The sequence below is a fragment of the Pristiophorus japonicus genome, unplaced genomic scaffold (assembly GCF_044704955.1).
Source record: "Pristiophorus japonicus isolate sPriJap1 unplaced genomic scaffold, sPriJap1.hap1 HAP1_SCAFFOLD_29, whole genome shotgun sequence".
NCBI lineage: Eukaryota > Metazoa > Chordata > Chondrichthyes > Pristiophoridae > Pristiophorus > Pristiophorus japonicus.
The window spans coordinates 6,341,132-6,353,856 of NW_027252668.1; the positions used below are offsets into that span (position 1 = coordinate 6,341,132).

At 46.3% G+C, this 12,725-nt stretch overlaps 2 protein-coding genes across 2 annotated transcripts in view; one reads left to right on the forward strand and one right to left on the reverse strand.

Annotated features, from left to right (window-relative positions):
* The window catches only part of LOC139248273 (zinc finger protein 214-like), a 55,650-nt gene extending 50,959 nt beyond the window's left edge, over window positions 1–4,691 (reverse strand). The window contains exon 1 of the mRNA XM_070872056.1: window positions 4,606–4,691. The gene's annotated coding sequence lies outside the window, so the exon portion shown is untranslated. The remainder of the gene's footprint in view (window positions 1–4,605) is intronic.
* Window positions 1–12,725, forward strand: part of LOC139248263 (zinc finger protein 551-like) — a 359,795-nt gene that overhangs the window by 171,739 nt on the left and 175,331 nt on the right. The window lies entirely within an intron of this gene.

Below are 12,725 nucleotides of genomic sequence, written 5' to 3' on the forward strand. Positions count from 1 at the left end.
ACAATAAGGGCTCAGCCATTTAGATCTGACATGAGGAGAAATGTCTTCACTGATAGGGTTGTGAATCTTTGGAATGCTCTATCCCAGAGGGATGTGGATGCTCAGGTGATGAGTGTATTCAAGACTGAGATTGACATTTTGTTTGATATTAAGGGAAGCAAGGGATATGGGGATAGTGCGGGCAACGGAGTTGAGGTAGAAGATCAGCCATGATCTAATTCAATGGCAGAGCAGGCTCGAGGGGCAAATCATAGAATCATAGAAATTTACAGCATGGAAGGAGGCCATTTTGGCCCATTGCGTCCGCGCCGGCCGACCAAGAGCTATCCTGCCTAATCCCATTTTCCAGCTCTTGGTCCGTAGCCCTGAAGGTTACGGCACTTTAAGTGCACATCCAAGTATTAAATGTAGTGAGGGTTTCTGCCTCTACCACCCTTTCGGGCAGTGTGTTCCAGATCCCAACTACCCGCTGGGTGAAGTCATTTCCCCTCGTATCTCCTCTAAACTCCCCCCAATTACATTAAATCTATGTCCCCTGGTTGTTGACCCCTCTGCCAAGGGAAACAAGTCCTTCCTTTCCACTCTATCCAGAACCCTCAGAATTTTCTACACCTTAAATCAGGTCTCTCCTCAGCCTCCTCTCTCCAATCTTTCCTCATTGCCAATATTCTCCAGTCCAGGCAACATTCTTGTAAATCTCCTCTGCACCCTTTCCAGTGCCATCACACCTTACTGTAATGTGGTGACCAGAACTACACACAGTACTCCAGCTGCGGCCTAACCAGTGTTTTATACAGTTCAAGCATAACCTCCTTGGCGTTTGTATTCTATGCCTCGACTAATAAAGGCAAGTATTCCATATGCCTTCTTAACCACCTTATCTACCTGGTCAGATATCTTCAGGGATCCGTGGACATGTATTCTAAGGTCCCTTTGTTCCTCTACACTTTTCAGTGTCGTACCATTTAATGTGTATTCCCTTGCCTTGTTAGCCCTCCCCAAATGCATGACCTCACACTTCTCTGGACTGAATCCATTTGGCACTGCTCCACCCACCTGACCAGTACATTGATATCTTCCTGCAATCCACAGCTTTCTTCTTCATTAATCAACCACACAGCCTATTTTACTGCCAGCTGTAAACTTCTTAATCATACCCACAACATTCCAGTCCAAGTCATTGATATATACCACAAAAAGCAAGGGACCCAACACTGAGCCCTTCGGAACCCCACTGGATACATCCTTCCAGTGACAAAAACACCTATCAACCATTACCCTTTGCTTTCTGCCTCTGAGCCAATTTTGGATCCAACTTGCCACTTTGCCCTGGATCCCATCGGCTTTTACTTTCGTGATCAGTTGGCCATGTTGGACCTTATCAAAAACTTTGCTAAAATCCATATACACTACATCACATGCACTGCCCTCATCGATCCTCCTGGTGACCTCCTCGAAAAATTCAATCAAGTTAGTCAGACATGACCTTCCCTTAACAAATCCATGCTGACTGTCCTTGATTAATCCCTGTCTTTCCAAATGAAGCTTTAGCCTGTTCCTCAAATGGCCAACTCCTGCTCCGATTGCTTATGTTCTTATATGAGTGTGAGTTCATTCTGCACCGATCTGTCTCTGGTATGTGAGTGTGAGTTTCACTCTGTACCTTTCTGTCTCTGGTATGTGAGTGGGAGTTCACACTGTACCTATCTGTCTCTGGTATGTGAGTGGGAGTTTCACTCTGTACCTTTCTGTCTCTGGTATGTGAGTGGGAGTTAACACTGTATCTATCTGTCTCTGGTATGTGAGTGGGAGTTTCACTCTGTATCTATGTGTCTCTGGTATGTGAGTGTGAGTTCATTCTGTATCTATCTGTCTCTGGTGTGAGTGGGAGTTTCATTCTGTATCTATCTGTCTCTGGTATGTGAGTGTGAGTTCATTCTGTACCTATTTGTCTCTGGTTTGTGAGTGTGAATTCATTCTCTACCTGTCTGTCTCTGGTATGTGAGTGTGAGTTTCACTCTGTATCGATCTGTCTCTGGTTTGTGAGTGTGAGTTCACTCTGTATCTATCTGTCTCTGATATGTGAGTGTGAGTTCATTCTGTATTTATCTGTCTCTGGTATGTGAGTGGGAGTTTCATTCTGTATCTATCTGTCTCTGGTATGTGAGTGTGAGTTCATTCTGTACCTATTTGTCTCTGGTTTGTGAGTGTGAATTCATTCTCTACCTATCTGTCTCTGGTATGTGAGTGTGAGTTTCACTCTGTATCTATCTGTCTCTGGTTTGTGAGTGTGAGTTTCACTCTGTATCTATCTGTCTCTGGTTTGTGAGTGTGAGTTCATTCTGTATCTATCTGTCTCTGGTATGTGAGTGTGAGTTCATTCTGTACCTATCTGTCTCTGGTGTGAGTGGGAGTTTCATTCTGTATCTATCTGTCTCTGGTCTGTGAATGTGAGTTCATTCTGTATCTATCTGTCTCTGGTATGTGAGTGTGAGTTCACACTGTATCTGTCTGTCTCTGGTATGTGCGTATATGCTTTTCTCTGAATCTGTTATGGGAGTCTGGGTTTTATTCTTTCCTTGTTATGTTCTGATATGTTAGTGAGTGTCCTACCCTATAACTGCCAGTTTCTGCTTAATTGGAAGTTGCTTTTCCTTTGTATCTGCCAGTTTCAGGTATGGGCGAGACGTTATAACCCTGTTCCAGTCAATAACTGGGAAGTGAGGATGGTCTTTCTTCTATCTGTCAGTATCTGTTAGGTGAGTGTGGGTTTTACTTTGTACATGTCACTTTCTGGTATGTGATTGGGTACTTTATTCTGCACCTGTTGATTTCAAGTTAGTGGGTTAGTAATTTACACTGTATGTATCTTTCGCTAGAACACGAATGTGGCATTTACTCTGTATCTGTCAGTATCTAAGTGTAGGTTTTATTTTACCTGTCAGTTTCTGATATGTGAGATTCAATAGATGAGTGTGGTGCTTAATCTCTGCTGGTCAGTTTCTGATATATGAGGGTGTGTTTTATTCTGTACTTAACGCACATTCACATACAATAGACTGATATGATCTGTACTTGTCAGTTTCTGGTATGTGAGAGTTGGGTTTATTCTGTACCTGTCAGTTTCTCATATCTGAGTGTGTGTTTTAATCTGTTCCCGTCAGTTTCTGGTATATGAGTATTGTTTTAATCTGTACTGGTCAGTTTCTGGTATGTGATTGTGGATTTTATTCTGAACCTGTCAGTTTCTGATATGTGAGTGTTGGTTTAATCTGTACCTGTCAGTTTCTGGCTTATGAGTGGTAGTTTAACTTGTAACTGTCAGCTTTTATGTATGATACATGAATATGGGCTTTATACTGTATGTGTCTTTCATATGCGAGTCTGTGTATATTTCTGTAACTGTCAGATTTAGGTATGTGTGTGGGGGTTTAATCTGTGCCTCTCAGTTTCTGGTGTGTTCATCTGGGTTTAATCAGCACCTATTAGTTCCTGCAATTTGGGTGTATGTTTTAGACTGTACCTGTCAGTTCCTGCTATATGAGCAGGGATTGACTCTGTATCTGCCCGTCTCTGGTATGTGAACGTGAATATCTGTTTTATGTTCTACCTGAATTTGTCTGATATGTGAGTAAAGGTTTTACCTTTCTGATAGGTGTGTGTGGGTTTCACTCTGCATCTGCCAGTTTATGAGATGGCAATATGTCTTTAGCTCAGAAACTGTCAGATTCTGCAATGCAAGTATCAGTTTTACTTTTTACCTCTGTTTTCTGACATGTGACTCTGGGATTTACACTCTACCTGTCACTCCCTGGTGTGGAGTTTACTCTGTGCGTGTCACTTTCATCTATGTGGGTGTGGGTTGTAGATTGTATCTGTCAGTCTATGGTATGGGAGTGTGGGTTTTATTCTGCACCTGTCATTTTCTGGTATATTCGAGATGGCTTAATACTGAATCTCTCCTTTCCTGATACGTGATTATTGCTTTTGCTCTGTACCCGTCAGCTTCTGATATGAGAGTATGGTTTTTACTTTCTAACTTATATATTAAGGTATGTGATTGTGTGTTTTATTCTCTACCTGACAGTTTCTGGCAAGTGAGTGCGGGTGTTTAATCTACATGTCAGTTTGATCTGTTTCAATGATGAAACAGCGTCTGATTCTACTGCTCCTTGTAAGATTCACAATGTAACTCTTGTACTGTGGATTACTGTGGGACTGACTGCTTCTGCTTCCTGTGATAATAGGATTGAGGCCAGTTCTGTGTCTCTGCGCTCTGTGAGTGATAATGTACTTACTGTGTGTGGGAAGGAGCTGTCTGCACTGGTTGACAGTCCGTGTATGCCAGCAGTGTGGATTGACACTGTGTCAGTGTCTATCTGTTTCTGTGTTTGTGAGTAAGTGAGTGAAAATTGATCTGTCTCTCAGTGCAATATGTTTGGACTTTGAAACAACATCTTATTGTACTGCTCCAAGTGACTGTGGGATTCGTAATGTAACTCTGGGAATTCAGATCACTGTGGGACTGACAGCTTCTGCTGCCTATGACAATAGGATTGAGACCAGTTTTGTGTCTCTGCGCTCTGTCAGTGATAATATACTTACTGTGAGTGAGAAGGAGCGGACAGCACTGTTCCTTGTGTTCCGGGTGGAGGAAAGATCACATTTATTCAGGCTCAGTGAAGTACTTCTCTCTGAGAATAATAATACGAGAACAATATTAGTTATGATATGGACAGGTGAGTGGGAGAATATAAAAAGTAAAGTTATAATTAACATGTTTATTTATAATAAAGTAAAGTATCTGGAGAGGGGAAACCATGATACAAACAGCACTGGTCCATGAATAGGAGCACCCGATTGGAACAGTTCAGGTTTATATCTCCCACTCCCATGGGACTACTTGTAAAATTCTGAATCTCTTCCTGGAATATAACTATACTACCTGGGCGGTACAACAATTGTTTTCAGACTTTTGAAACTGAGTTGAGGGCCTGTGTAGTTAACAGAATGTCACAGAGCCCGGATCCTGATGTATCTGAGGGAGCGACAGGCTCTCGATCACCAGCAACACGGTTCTGGACAACTCAATGCAGCAAAACAAAATAACCGATGCTTGAAATGTCTTCTCCCACATTCCTCACCTGGTGTCTGCAATCGATACACTTTGTGAAACTCCTCACATCCTCACCGTCAGGGTGTGTTTCCACTGTTCACTGTCGAAGAACAACAGACACGGTGAGATTGGGACTGAATCAGGAACATTCACTACTGATTTGGGGAAAGAAAGCAGCAATGATTTGAAAGAGCGAGGTGATTTACTTTCACTGTTACCCCACACTGTATACACAAATATTTTAGTAAAACAATAAATCAAGTGCCCCCTTATTAAAGGGGCATTAAAACAGACACATTTAACTTTGGCATTAAATGGATTAAATTAAAATTTGGTTCCTGGGGGTGATGATGCACTCCAATCCCTCTGGCGCCCACCTCTCACGGAAGGCCGCGAGCGTACCGGTGAACACCACGTGCTCCATCTCCAGGGACACCCTGGCTCGAACATAACCGTGAAAGAGAGGCAGGCAGTCGAGCTGAACACCCCCTTGACCGCCCGTGGCCTGGACCGGTTAATGGCCGCCTTGGCCATGCCCAAGAGCAGTCCTACGAGGGGGCCTTCCGATCTGCCTGCTCCCCTCCGCACAGGGGGCCCAAAGATCAGGAGCGAGGGACTGAAGTGGAAACGATTGCATCCTTATGCAGGAGCCATCAAGCAAACTTTACCAAGTAACGTTCATTGGTTTATGTGCAACGGCCTGCGGAGAACCATGAGATGCTACTGTAAGAACTGTTTACAACCAGAGTCATCAGAGGACCATTTTATCCTCAAGTAGAAAGTAAGAGACTGTCCACACACAGCCCGAGAATGGCTTCTCCCTTCCCCCACTCACTCCATGTTCCGGAACTAGTTCCTGCTCCACTCTGCCTCTGACAAACAAACAGCCCCCGACGGAACTAAACCAGGATCGTTCAGTCCTGGTTAGGAGAGAGAAAGCAGCAATGATTGTTAACAGCAGATTCTGCCCATTCTGTCTCCCTTCCCCCTGGACACACACTGTCCACACACAGCCCGAGAATGGCCTCTCCCTCCCCCCACTCACACCACGCACTGACACTGGTTCTTGCTCCACTCCGCCCCTTACACACAGCCCCCGACTCCCCCCGGACTCAGTGCCGGTCTCTGAGCCCATCTGCGGACACGCTCCCAATGCGCTGCGCTGCTGTAAGGAGGCTGCTGCTCGCTGCCTTACCCCGGGGCCGCGGGCTCTCCATTCCCGGCTTTTTGAAACCATCTTCTTCCGCTCATTGAGTGAATGGCAATCACAGGCAGGACTGGGGGAGGGGAGGGCGCATGCGCTCTTCTGCTCACTGGGAATCGACACAGGGGGCGGGGCTGAGCCGCGCAAGCGCAGCTCTCTGCAATAATTCAGCCTGTAAAAATCAAAGTGCACCTTTCCCAATTTACTTTTATCAGAATCTGACAAAGGAACTGGGCCTGGGGGGAAAGGACAGATAATGATTAAAGCTGGGAGCCTTGTCCCTTGGAGATGCTCAATTTGGGATCATTCTTTGCAGGGTGTTTCTCTCTCCATGAGTCCGTCTTCACAAAGCAATCCTGCAGAAACATCGGAGGGACGAGGGAGTGGGAGTGTTTGCTGGGACCGTGCAGGAGTTAATATCTGACAGAAACAGTCCGAGATTAGTTGAAACACTCTCACTGTGAGTAATATCGAAGTGTACAATCAAGAGGTTATAGGTAGGGAGGAACTTATTACAATCACTGTCACTGATGAAGCAGTACTCGGTAAAATAATGGGACTAAAGGCAGACAAGTCCCCTGGACCTGATGGTTTACATCCTGTGGTCTTAAGAAATGTGGCTGTAGAGATAGTGGATGCATTGTTTGTAATCTACCAAAATTCCCTGGATTCTGGGTAGGTCCTAGCAGATTGGAAAATTGCAAATGTTCAAAAAAGGAGGCAAACAAAAAGCAGGAAACTATAGACCAGTTAGCCGAACATCTGTTGCTGTGAAAATGCTGGAGTCCATTATTAAGGAAGCAGAAGCAGGACATTTGGAAAAGCATGATTCAATCAAACAGAGTCAGCATGGTTTTATGAAAGGGAAATCATGTTTGACAAATTTGCTGGAGGTCTTTGAGGATGTGACAAGCAGGGTAGATTAAGGGGCAACCTGTTGATGTGGTGTATTTGGATTTCCAGAAGGCATTCGATAAGGTGTCACATAAGAGGTTACTGCACAAGATAAAAGTTCATGGGATTGGGAGCAATATATCAGCATGGATAGAGAATTGGCTAACTAACAGCAAACAGAGAGTCAGGATAAATGGGTCATTTTCCGGTTGGCAAACAGTGATGAGTGGGGTGCCACAGGGATCGGTGCTGGGTCCTCAACTATTTACAATCAATATTAATGACTTGGATGAAGGGGCCGAGTTTAATTTAGCCAAGTTTGCTGATGATACAAAGATGGGTGGGAAAGTAAATTGTAATGAGGACACAGTAGATAGGCAAAGGGATCTCGACAGGCTAAGTGAGTGTGCAAACATTTGGCAGATAAGAACCTAAGAACATAAGAAATAGGAGCAGGAGTAGGACATATGGCCCCTCGAGCCTGCTCCACCATTTAATACAATCATGGCTGATCTGATCATAGACTCAGGTCCACTTCCAGATGGAGTATAATGTGGGAAAATGAGAGGTTATCCATTTTGGCAGAAATAATAGAAAATAAAATTATAATTTAAATGGAGATAAATTGCAACGTGCAACAGTGCAGAGAGCCCTGGGGGTCCTTGTGCATGCAACACAAAAAGTTTGAATGCAGGTACAGCAAGTAATCAGTAAGTCAAATGGAATGTTGGCCTTTATTGCAAGGGGGATAGAGTACAAAAGCAGAGAAGTCCTGCTACAACTGTACAGGGTATTGGTAAGGCCACACCTGGAGTACTGTGTACAGTTTTGGTCTCCATATTTAAGGAAGGATATACTTACTTTGGAGGCTGTTCAGAGAAGGTTCAATCAGTTGATTCCGGAGATGAGGGGGTTGATTTATGAGGAAAGGTTTGAGTAGGTTGGGTCCGTACACATTGGAGATCAGAAGAATGAGAGGTGATCTTATTGAAACTTATAAGATAATGAGGGGCTTGACAAGGTGGATGCAGAGAGGATATTTCCACATGGGGCAACTAAAACTAGGTCACATAGTCTTAGAATAAGGGGCTGCCCATTTAAAATTGGGATGAGGGGGGATTTCTTCTCTCAGAGGGTTGTAAATCTATGGAATTATCTGCCCCAGACATCTGTGAAGGCTGTGTCATTGAATATATTTAAGGCGGAGATAGACAGATTTTTGAGCGATACGGGAATAAATGGTTATGGGGAGGAGGCAGCCATGATCTTATTGAATGGCAGAGCAGGCTCGAGGAGCCAAATGGCCTACTCCTGTTCCGATTTGTTATGTTCTTATGGCCCTGAGCTGCAAGATTGCAGAGAGTACAACAGGCAAGCGAGTGATAAATGTGTGACATTGTTTCTCTCACTCTCTGACACTGTCCCGCAGTGTGGGATTAATAATGCATCTGTCTCTGGTACAATATCAGTGAGAGAGGAGACTGCATCTTCTGTCTCTCCAATGGGATCTTTCAGAATAAAACGGGACTTCACAGGTCAATCTGGAACTGAGACTGTGCATGTCTTTCTGTGTCTCACCGCCCTACCTCGCACTCTCCTGTCTTTCGCTCAGCCCTCTCCCCTCTCTGCCTCTCAGTTTCTATCCGCTCTCTCTTGTACTGGTTGTGAAGGCGGGAGACTGTTATTTAGCGTGATGTTGAAACACTGTTGGAAGTGCAAGACTGATAATGTCTCTATTTCTCTCTCTGATGCAATACGTGAAGGCGTGGCACTGTTACTGAGCGTATTATGGAGACACTGATACAAAGTGTAAAACTGATACTGTGTCTGTCTCTGTGTCTTTTCCACTGGTGCTGTACATTAATGTGTGATAATGTTATTGAGCGTAATATGGAGACACAGTTCGGGAGTTTAAGACTGATACTGTGTCTGTCTCTCTCTCTAATAGCCATCTCTGGGTGTTGAGTATGGGATGGATAGGACACCAGTTACTGTTATATGTTCCTCAATTTCGGAGGAGAGAGAGACAAAGAGAGGTTGCAGGGGCGGTGAGCTCATAATTTGTATTTTCATGTTAGTCAAACATATTTCTGCATTCGAACAATATAACAATTTAAAAGCAGAAATGGGTTAAGCCAGCCACAGCTGTGATTGGCTCCTGCCCCTGAATCTGGGAACAGACACTGCGAGGAGCGCCGGCCTCAGAGTGTTTAACACTTACTGAGCTGGGAAACTACAACTGACCCGAGAATCGGCAGCACAGCCGAGCGGAGAGGAAAAGCTGTGCTGGGAACTGTAAATCTGGGAACAGTTTGTGCTGTGAATGTGCAGATTTCAACATTGTGTGAGCGAGAGTGTGTTAAAGGGACGGGCGGGTTAGACTAATGTCACTGTGTTTGTGTGTCATAGAAACATAGAAACATAGAAAATAGGTGCAGGAGTAGGCCATTCGGCCCTTCTAGCCTGCACCGCCATTCAATGAGTTCATGGCTGAACATTCAACTTCAGTACCCCATTCCTGCTTTCTCGCCATATCCCTTGATCCCCCTAGTAGTAAGGACCTCATCTAACTCCTTTTTGATCGCCGGATTTCAGAGTCCCTCTTGTGTAAAATTCAAAGATTTCCCTGTCACAGGATCGCTCTGCTGCCCTGCTCAGGCCTGAATCGGGAATGAATCAGAAAGTTTGATTTGATTTCAAATTTCAGTCAAAAAACAGAGAAAATATCCGCGATCGGCTGAGAGCGCGACCAGTGCAGCAATGAAACGGGTTTAAATCGAAATTGCTGCCTTCAATTCTGATGGAACTTTCTCGGCAGCAAACATCCCGGTCTTCGGGACAGAAAGAGGCCAGTCTGGGAATGGGGAGGGCCCGAGTTGAATTGGAACCGGAGAGTTAGTGAGGAGAGAGAAACACAGAGAGGCTGGAGGGGCCGGGAGCTGACAGCAGGATGTCTCCTCCCCGTCCGCTCGCTGCCTTTAAGTTGCTCTGTGTCGCCGCCTCTCGTTTAATTTCTGACCCAGCTCTGACTGTCAGAGAGATTTTCCAGAGTCGCGGACATGACTGATACTGCAGCCGCCGAAACGGCTCCTCCTGCCACCGTCGCTCAAACCAAGGCTCCCAGTAAGAAGAAGAAGGCGGCTCCCCGCTCCGGGCCAGCCGGTCGCAAGTTGGGCGACCAGATCCTCAAGGTTGTGGCTGATGGCAAGGATCGCAGGGGAACGTCCCTGGCCACGATAAAGAAGGCTCTGGCGGCCAAAGGCGTCGATGTGGAGAACCGCGGCTTCTAGATCAGGTCCAGTATCAAGAAGAATGTGATGAATGGCTCCCTGAAGCAGATCAAGGGCACGGGCGCCTCGGGTTCATTCAAAGTCGCTAATACAGATCCCCAGGGGAAAGTGGGAAAGAAGGTGAAGAAGCCAGAAGCCAAGAAATCTCCAGCAAAGAAAGCAGCAGCCAAGAAATCTCCAGCAAAGAAAGCAACAGCCAAGAAAACGAGCTCCAAGAAGGTGCCAACGGCAAAAAAGACAGCGAAAGGGCCGGCTGGGAAGAAGGCGACAACGAAGAAGCCCAAGAGCCCCAAGAAAGTGAAGGCGGCCAAAAAGGTGGAGAACCCGAGGGTCAAGGCCGCGCCCAAATCAGCAAAGGCCAAGAAAGCAGCGCCCCCAAAAAATAAAAAGGCAACTTCTAAACATTTAAACCCAAAGGCTCTTTTGAGAGCCACCCACGCCTCTCAGAAAAGAGCTGATCCCGGAATCAAATATTCCCTGTCCCGGGCTCAGGTTCCAGATAGAAATCATTGAAAATTATCCCGGGATCCCTGGTGACTCGTTGGCATTGGCTGCACTCACCCCTCCTCCAGTATCCGCATCCACCCCTCCCCCAGTGTCTGCACCCACCCCTCCCCCAGTGTCTGCACCCACCCCTCCCCCAGTGCCTACAATAAAACACAGAGAATGGGATGTCCGGCCCGGGCCTCACTGTAACTGGGGTTTGAGTCCGGCTCCAGTCTCAGTTCCTGGTCAGTCATTTCACAGATTCAGGGGGAAGAGTCTCTGTGAGACGGTGGGACTAGCGGCGATACCCCGGCTCACACCTCATACACCAGATTCTCCAAATCAGCTGGAATAAGGTGTTTGTAAACTGCTGAACCTGTCTGTGAGAGGAGATGGAATAAGGTCTGAGATTGACAGGGAACGGACTATATGGACGGGAATATTCCTGATTGTTCATTGTACCGGGACCTTATTTAACAGCTTCTGGTCCCTGGAAGCCTTGAATATGAATTCCGAGTCTGTAAGGGTTTGTGCGGAGCGCTGTGTATCGGTTGTTTTGTGGAGAAAACAATTTGAAATTGGCGGTTGCAGAAAGCTGGAGGTGGAGCTGGAAGATCAGAGGCGGCGCTCTGCTCTGTCTCTCAATCTTGATTCTGTCTCCTCCCCTGCCGCGCTCTCTGTTTAATCTCTCACTCTGTCTCCTTCCCTTCCCGCCTCTCTCACTCTGCGTTTTCTCAGGCAGGTCGGGGCCGGCTCTATAAAAAAGGAGCCATGATCAGTTAGTTCCTCAATCAGCGACAGTTTGAGTGAAGAATCATCATGTCTGGACGAGGTAAAGGAGGTAAAGGACTGGGCAAAGGCGGAGCCAAGCGGCACCGTAAAGTGCTCCGTGATAACATCCAGGGCATCACCAAACCCGCCATCCGCCGCCTGGCTCGCCGTGGCGGTGTCAAGCGGATCTCGGGCCTGATCTACGAGGAGACCCGTGGGGTGCTGAAGGTTTTCCTGGAGAATGTCATCAGGGACGCCGTCACCTACACCGAGCACGCCAAGCGCAAGACGGTCACTGCCATGGATGTGGTGTACGCTCTCAAACGGCAGGGCCGCACTCTCTATGGATTCGGCGGTTGAACAACTCCACCCTTTCCACCCAGCACAACACAAAGGCTCTTTTAAGAGCCACCCACCGCCTCACAGAGAGAGCAGTGACCTGGGGATGGAAGTGTGGACAGTTTGGTTGGGAAATTATTTCAGCTATTTAATTAAAGGAAAGAAACACTTGGATATATATAGCGCCTTTCACGGTCATCGGACTTCTCAAAGCCAATGAAGTACTTTTGGAGTGCAGTCGCTGCAGCAATATGAGATTATTAAATATTTGAGAACGATAATTTTTATGAGATTTGAAACTCCGGGTTCCCGGTCACAATGAGCGGGCGGGGATACACAGTCTCCTTAACCCAGACATCACAGTCTCCCCTCACAGATAATCCTGTCATGTTGTAAGCTTTGTGTGTGAGAATCGGTGAAACGGGACGGCACTGGCGGGATGGATGCGGGACTTTGTGTTTACAGGATGCAGTGACCGGGGAATTATTCCCGCCCGCTACAGACCCATCAGGGAATGGGACAGAATTCAAACCGGAATGTTGAAGAGAATGGGATTGGAGATTTATAATGGGGCACCATCGAGGTTATAAAGAGCCGGATTCTTAAATTGCTGGCGGGAAATTAG